This window comes from Triticum urartu, chromosome 3A (genome assembly GCF_056163025.1).
Source record: "Triticum urartu cultivar PI428250 chromosome 3A, HENAU_Tu73, whole genome shotgun sequence".
Classification (NCBI taxonomy): domain Eukaryota; kingdom Viridiplantae; phylum Streptophyta; class Magnoliopsida; order Poales; family Poaceae; genus Triticum; species Triticum urartu.
In genome coordinates, this window is record NC_141875.1 from 160,825,603 (window position 1) to 160,834,484 (window position 8,882).

Below are 8,882 nucleotides of genomic sequence, written 5' to 3' on the forward strand. Positions count from 1 at the left end.
CCGGAAGTGATCACGGACATGACAAGGAGTCTCGAAATGGTCAAGACATAAAGATTGATATATTGGAAGGTTATGTTTGGACACCGGAAAGGTTTCGGATAGGTTCGGGCATTTTCTGGAGTACCGGGAGGTTACCGGAACCCCCCGGAGGGTTAATGGGGCTTCATGGGCTTTAGTGGAAGAGAGGAGGAGGCGGCCAAGTGGAGGGGCGCGCCCCCCAAGCCCAATCCGAATTGGGGAGGGGTCCGGCCCCCCTTTCCTTCTCTCCTTCTTCCTCTTTCTTTCCCCTCCTAGTTGGACTAGGAAAGGGGGGAACCTACTCCTAGTAGGAGTAGGATTCCCCCCCCTTGGGGCGCACCCCTTGAGGCCGACCGACCCCCTCCTCCACTCCTTTATATACGGGGGAGGGGGGCACCCCATAGACACATATGTTGATTTCTTAGCCTTGTGCAGTACCCCGCTCCACAGATTTCCACCTCGGTCATATTGTCGTAGTGCTTAGGCGAAGCCCTGCGTCGGTAACTTCATCATCACCATCAACACATCATCATGCTGATGAAACTCTCCCTCGGCCTTAGCTGGATCTAGAGTTCGAGCGACATCACCGAGCTGAACGTGTGCAGATCGCGGAGGTGTCGTGCATTTGGTACTTGATCGGTTGGATCGCGAAGACGTTCGACTACATCAACCGCGCTACTTAACGCTTCCGCTTTTGGTCTACGAGGGGTATGTAGACACACTCTTCCCTCTCGTTTCTATGCATCTCCTTGATAGATCTTGCCTGAACGTAGGAATTTTTTTGAAATACTGTGTTCCCCAACGTGATTGTCATGTCTTCATCGGTTTTAGAAATCCAGTATGAACAATAGTGAAGCCTAGGCAGACCTGACCGTAAGCTAATAACATCAAGGTGACCTTTCGGAAGCATGAGATGAGGCACACAATTCTTCGGGATTTTCTGTTGAAAAACATAGTAATAACGTCGTAGTTAGCAATGTAGTTTAGCTTTAGAAGAATTTATGCAAAAGATGCACGGACGTCGTAATAGTAAAAAAAATTACCATGCCATCTCCATAGATGTTACCGTAGTTCAACACGTGCACTAGTGGCACGTATTGACCATAATGTCTAGGAGTTTGATAATTGATATTGTAATTCTCAACATCAATAATAAATGAGATAAGATGATCTTTCTCCCAATAAGTTAATTCTGCACCATCAGTGTTGTAGGTTCTGTCTACCATCTTCCATACATTCTTTGAAGAATGAAAATAAGCTATCAATGGAAATAAGCTGTCAACTATTTTGAAATAAACAATATAAATTACTTAATAACTATGTTTGAGAAACTTACATAGCAGTAGAATTGGAAGCGTATCAACAAGGACCCAAATGTCCATATTATCTTCGTCGATGTCAGGATCACCAAGATCCAAGGTGACAAACATACCCTCATGAAAATCAAACATCTTGCAAAGTGCTTCCCAATTCGGGCAACCAAAATGGGATATGCTCTCAGAATTGTATAGATTTACATCAAAATCTATACCATGATGGGTCCTTAGGTGAACTATCTTTGTTTCCATACTTTCATGATCTTCAAAATCCATCCTCTCCAAGACATAGCATCTTGCATGGCATGGGATAAGCTAGTCGAATTGTGAAAGACAAAAATTACACGTTGAAGAAGCAGAAGTCGTGCTTAATTACAAAAAAACACTTGTCGTCGTTGCGTATCGTTTCAACATCGAAGGTCTCTCGGAGTTTAATACTGAAGCGCCAACATTCTACCAGGTGAGTCATGTCGCACAGACCCCGGTCATCGCCGCACCAGTCGCACTCCGCGAGACTATCGTCGTCAGACGACATTTCCTTCTAGCACATCATAATTCAAAGATTAAACTTCTAAAAATAAATATATGTACTACAAAACCTAAATAAGATCATTATTATTCAACCCGAAATGTCGTTTAATTATCTTTCTAGAAAATCCAGGCCACTCGATATTTCCTACATATTCTAGCACAAGTCATGCCAAAATTTATGGAAAAATCCAGCATGACCTTTGCTAAAAAAGGACATATCGAGCGCTTGAAATTTGCCGGAGCAGAAATTAATCAACACTTCGGCAAAACATAGGCCACTCGGAGGTGTTCCCTGCAAACATGGCCACTTGGGCAAGTACATATCCTATTTGCATTCAAACTTGTTGGTCATTGCATTTCAATGGTTGATGGTCATTGCATTTCAATGGTTGAAAATATGAACAAAAACATTTCAAAATGTCTTATATATAATCCTAACATAACTAAATTTGCCAATATAGGTCTCTCTCTCTCTCTAAACTAGTTCTATTAAACACTTTCTAAATAAACTAGTTCTATTAAGTACTTACTGAATAAACTAGTTCTATTAACCACTTACTAAATAAACTAGTTCTATTAAGCACTTACTATAAATAAACTAGTACTATTAGCCCTTACATTCTATGTACATTCTACAAAATTCTACATATCTATACTATTAAAAAAAATCTATATTCTACCTATCTATACTATCAACTAAATCTATGGAGGGAGGAAGGGTTGTGGATGGAGGAGGGGGAGGGAGTAGGGGCTGTGGAGGGAGGAGGTGTTGTTGATGGAGGAGGAGGGGCGGCTAGAGGAGGGAGGAGCAGGGGAGGGACGAGGGAAGGAGGAGAGGCGGCTAGAGGAGGGAGGAGTGGGGCGGGGGAGGAAGGAGTGGGGCGGAGGAGGAAGGACGGGCAGCTAGAGGAGGGAGGAGAAGGAGGAGGCTTACCGAGGCCGGAGGATGGCGGCGACGCCGGCAGCAATGCGGCGACGGCGGCGATGGCGGGAGGAGGACGACCGCGACAATGGAGAGTGAGTAAACAGGCGGGCGCGTGGGGGGATAAGGCTGGATTAGCAGTAGCGCGGTTTAGGAGAAAGAGCTACTGCTAAACTACCTAGCAGTAGTGCGTTTCATGGGAAAGCGCTACTACTACACTTAGCCTGGCGGCAACGGTGGGGTAATTTTAGTAGTAGCGCTCTTTGCCATGGTCGCGCTACTGCTATGTATGTAGTAGTAGCACCTTCTATTGCCACGCGCTACTGCTAAGTAGCAGTCGCGCCCCATTTTATCCAGCGCTATTGCTAAAGTTCTATGTATAAGGTTTTCCCTATTAGTGTATGGTGGCCTGCCTAGACAAATCATCAAGATTGGTACTACTTTGCCAGTAACCTTGGGGCAACAATATCTAGCTAGTATGGTTTTATTGAACACCATGGGGCATGGATCTCCAATATGCTGTGATAGATGTGATCTATCTTGTGCCACATTTGAATAAAGGAATATAAAATTTGTCAATAAAAATATGTAGGAGTGAAATTCAGCACAACCAGAGAGTGTTAATCACTCACACAATTAAGCAACACTGAAAAATTTTACTTGGATTGGGTTGAAAACTTTTACTTGGATTGGGTTTCTCTATTAGCTGCAAACCTTAAGATTACATAAGATCCTTACATTACAAACAAGGGGAGATTTTCAACAAGCTATTGACAATTGATAAATAATGTTAGCAAGGTAGATCTCGATCCCAAAGCCATGCCATTGAGACAACTATTAACATATACTTGGTGAAGAGAACTCTGCTGTCATATGTAAATGTACCTGTCCTCCCAGTCTATCAAATTGCCTCTAAAGTGTGCAAGAATATTATCCCTAGAGCTATAATATTACTGGCATGCTAAATAAAAGGCAGTGCTCTTTCCGTTTCCTAAAAGTTTAGTTTACACATATAGGCCAAATTTATTTATTATGTATGTTGGCCTTGCTGCATGGATGGAAGCATGTCTATCTTCTAATTCACTTGCAACATTTAGAATTTAAATTTACACATATATGTTAGAACATCATTCTTGTAGGACATGAGGTGTTGCAAAAAAGCATTTAGAGATATCCAGGCACAAGGATACACAACAATGATTATATGAGGAGTAAAAAAGCATTTAGGCTACATCTGGAGCTATCTATGTATGTCCAAATTTTCATCCAGCAACGGTAAGTACAAAGATACATAGAATATCACGATTGTACTCCCTCTGTCCCATAATACAATATCTTATTACATCCAATTTGTGAGAAAAATGAGTGTAATAAGATATTATATTATGGGACGAAGGGAGTACTTTCATTTGGACACTAAAGATAACTGTCAAATACTTAAAAAGAAATTTGGAATAGGGCGAACCCATTCAGTAAAGTCCATAATTCATCAAGAACTGCACAATGTTCACAAATTTATGTTAGTTCTGGATCACTCTTCACTAAAGCCTGCTCCTTGATGATTTATGTGCACATAGCCACGTAGTGCAACGCACAGAATAGACAACTTACTTAAATCAGCAGAAATGCATCTGGATTATGCTTGCCCATCTGCGTTTCAGCAGCAGAAATGTTAAACAAAATAGACGAAGGAGCAGATGCCCCAATCTTTTCCCAAGAATAGAATGAGAGTATGTAGACTCAGAATTTCAGATTAAGGAACATTGACCAGTGCAGGGATCAGCAGTACGAAACCAAAGTAATGAATAACTTACGGTAAATTTGGAAGGGTCATTTGAAACCAAAGTATTGCACCTGATCTACTTCTGGCGAATATCACAAAATCATGAAAGCTCCTCAGCAGCACCGTAAACCAACTGATAGAGAAGCAAAGCAGATGACCAATCGTTTAGGAGGCTGGTAGCAATGATGGCTCAGATGGATTTTGTATTTTGCATTGAAGGGGATGAATTTGCTCATCACCATAGTCAAAGCTAGTCTCAGATGATCATGATTTCTGTATTCATTAACATGGCATACAAAAATTAGTGGAATCAATGAAAAATGGAAGAAATTAGCAATATCAATGTTATTGGTGGACAGAGATTTTTCTTTAAGATGTAGATCTCAAAGTAAATAATCATGTCCAACAAACCATAGACAGACTACTCATTACATGAACCAGGTCTAGAGAGCTACTTGTAGAAACAAGTAATAATGACAAAGTGCAACCAATTCTTATATCTTTATGTCACTATGCATCAATAGGCTCAATATACCTCACTTTTAGCTGAAGTGAAGATCGCTTCTGGATCAATGCAAGCTTCCGGGTATGTCTACAATAGCAATATCATAAGCTTCTGGGTTGTTGCACTTGCTCCCTTGATATAGTTCAAGCAAGAAAAACTATTTAGTAAACTAAAATGAAAACTTTTCTAAATGTAGAGGGGCTCGGTGTCAAGCATTTCAAATAAAACTAACATCTCTAGGACCATCTTCTCAAAAAATAGAAATGGAAGACCAGGTAAATTTTTCAACAGTCTCTACTTTTATGAAGAGTCAACTAACTATCACAATTTTTGGAAGGGCTATGCCTATCATATTCTATCATTTTCATGAACAAAAAAGATACAATACATCATTGGGAAAAATGACATACTAAGTGCATATTGCGAGAAAAGATATATATAGACTGGCTAAACTCTCCCAGACTCACCTTATCTTATAACCTGTAGGCACATATCAGCATACCCAAGCTTCGATGTAAGCAACCCTTGTAGGTAGCGAAAATTAAGACAAAGAGACCTGAAATAAGGCTTTGGCTGGATTGTGGTATGATACGTCTCCAATGTATCTATAATTTATAAAGTATTCATGCCGTTATATTATCATTCTTGGATGTTTTACAGCCATTTTATAGCAACTTTATATCATTTTTTGGGACTAACCTATTGACCCAGTGCCTAGTGCCAGTTGCTATTTTTTGCTTGTTTTTACATCGCAGAAAATCAATATCAAACAGAGTCCAAACACCGCGAAACTTTACGGAGATTTTTTTGGACCAGAAGGAACCCATTGGGCCAGAGCTGCACCTGGGGTGCCCCGAGGGGGGCACAACCCACCAGGGTGCGCTAGGGCCCCCTGGCGCACCCAGGTGGGTTGTGCCCACCTCGGTGGCCTCCCGCACCCCCTCTTTGCACTATAAATTCCCAAATATTCCGAAACCCTTCGGGGTTAACCTAGATCATATGTTCCGCCGCCACAGGGCTCCGTAGCCACCGAAAAGCAATCTAGACCCGACACCCTGCCGGAGGGGGGAATCATCTCCGGTGGCCATCTTCATCATCTCGGCGGCCACCACGATGAGGAGGGAGTAGTCCACCCTTAGGGCGAGGGTTTGTACCAGTAGCTATGTGTTTAATCTCTCTCTCTTGTGTTCTTGAGATGTTACGATCTTGATGTATCGTGGGCTTTATTAATATAGTCGGATCATATGGTGTTTTCCCCTCTCTATCTTGTTGTGATGAATTGAGTTTTCCCCTTTGAGATTTCGTGGTTATCGGATTGAATAATTTTATGGATTTGAGAACACTTGATATATGTCTTGCAATTGAATACTCATGGTGACAATGGGGTATCATATTGATTCACTTGATATATGTTTTGGCACTCAACTTGCGGATTCCCACGGTGACATTGGGGTAATCTATGCATAGGGGTTGATGCATGTTCTTGTCCCTGTTTCTCCGGGAGAAATCTTGGGGCGCTCTTGTAGTTATTTGTGTAGATTGAGTATTATGAATATGAATTTGCTTTGGTGATACTCTAGTACGAACTCTAGGATAGATCGAATAGAAACAATAGCTTTGTGTAATTTTAGTACGAACTCTAGAATAGATCGAACGGAAAGAATAGCTTTGAGGTGGCCTCGTACCCTACAAAAAATCCTATCTTTTGTTCTCCACTAATAGGAACTCGGGAGTGATTCTTCGCTACACTTTGAGGGATAATCATATGATCCAACTATGTCAGCACCGTTGAGAGATTGCACTAGCGGAAGTACGGACCCTAGGCCTCATTTTTAAGCATTGCAATACCGTTTTTGTGCCCATTTACTATTTGCTACCTTGCTGTTTTTATTTATTCAGATTATAAAAATATATTTCTACTATCCATATTGCACCTGTATCACCATCTCTTCGCCGAACTAGTGCACCTATACAATTTGCCATTGTATTGGGTGTGTTGGGGACACAAGAGATTGCTTGTATTTGGTTGCAGGGTCGTTTGAGAGAGACCATCTTCATCCTACACCTCACGGATTGATAAACCTTAGGTCATCCACTTGAGGGAAAATTGCTACTGTCCTACAAAACTCTACGCTTGGAGGCCCAACATGTGTCTACAAGAATAAAGTTGCGTAGTAGACATCAAGCTCTTTTCTGGCGCCATTGCCGGGGAGGTGAGTGCTTGAAGGTATATCTTTAGATCTTGCAATCGAATCTTTTAGTTTCTTTTATCACTAGTTTGGTTTATAAAAGAAAACTAAAAATGTAATTGAGGTTACATCATATTATTGATCATCTTTACAATGTCTTTTGTGAAAATGATGGAAAAGAAAATTGTGCTCAATTGATAGAAGAAGAATTCAATAGAATGTTTTGTATAAATGATGAGCGTGATTGCAATGTTGTTAGTATGAATTCTTTGAATATCCATGATGTTAATGATATGCAAAGCCATAAGCTCTGAGATGCTATGTTTGATGAAGATGATATTTTTAGTCCCCCAAGATTTGATGTGCAAATTTGTTATAATGATAGCACGCCTCCTATTTATGATGATTATATTGATGAAAGTGGATTTGGAGAGGTCATGACTTTATTTAATGATGAAATCCACTATTTTGGAAGAGGTTTCAATTGATTGTGACAACAAAGTTGCTATCTTTGATGATTATGGTGATGACACATATGTTATAGAGAATAATTATAAGCATGAAACTTGTCATCATGATTCTTATTTTCAATCCCATGATAGTTATTTTGTTGAGTTTGCTCCCACTACTATACATGAGAATAATTTTTCTTATGTGGAGAGTAATAAAATTTCTATGCTTATGAATCATGAAAATAATGCTTTATGTGATAGCTATTTTGTTTAATTCATTCATGATGCTATCGAAAATTATTATGAGAGAGGAACACGTGCCTCTACGTATCTCAATAATATCAAGTTTCCTCTCTATGTATTGAAAGTTTTGAAGTTGCACTTGTTTTGCCTTCCTATGCTAGTTGATTCTTACTTCCATGAATTGTTTCCTCACAAAATCCCTATGCATAGGAAGTGGGTTAGGCTTAAATTTGCTAGTCATATGCTTCATGATGCTCCTTTTCATGTTTCAATCCTTATCTTTTATGCGAGTATCATTGAAATCATCATGCCTAGCTAAAAGGCATTAAAGAAAAGCGCTTGTTGGGAGACAACCCAACACTTTTACCTACTGTTTTTGTGTGTTCACATGATTATGCTACTGTATTAATCATGTTTTATTGCTTTTGTTTCAATAAAGTGCCAAGTAAGACCTTTGGGATGGCTTACGGTGATAGTTGATTTGATCTTGCTGAAAAATAAAAACTTTTGCGCTCAGGAAAACAATTATCATTTCTAACAGTAACTTGATAAAATTCTGATTCTTTTTGCAGAAGATTAATAGACAAATTTCTCAGGTTGTCCTAATTTTTCAGAATTTTTGGAGTAGTATAAGTATGGTTTGAGTATAGATTACTACAGACTGTTCTGTTTTTGACAGATTCTGTTTTCAATGCATAGTTTGCTTGTTTTCTAATTTCCATGGCTTATATTGCTCAATATAAATTGTATAAATGATATGATACAGTAGGCATTGTGTGATAAAAATTATTAATCTTGTCTTTGGCAGCACAAAAGGTGGAATGGTTTGCTCTTTATCATACTAACCTATCTCACAAAGTTCCGTTAAGTTTTGTGTGATTGAAGTTTTCAAGTTTTGGGTGAGATATCGATATGAGGAGAAT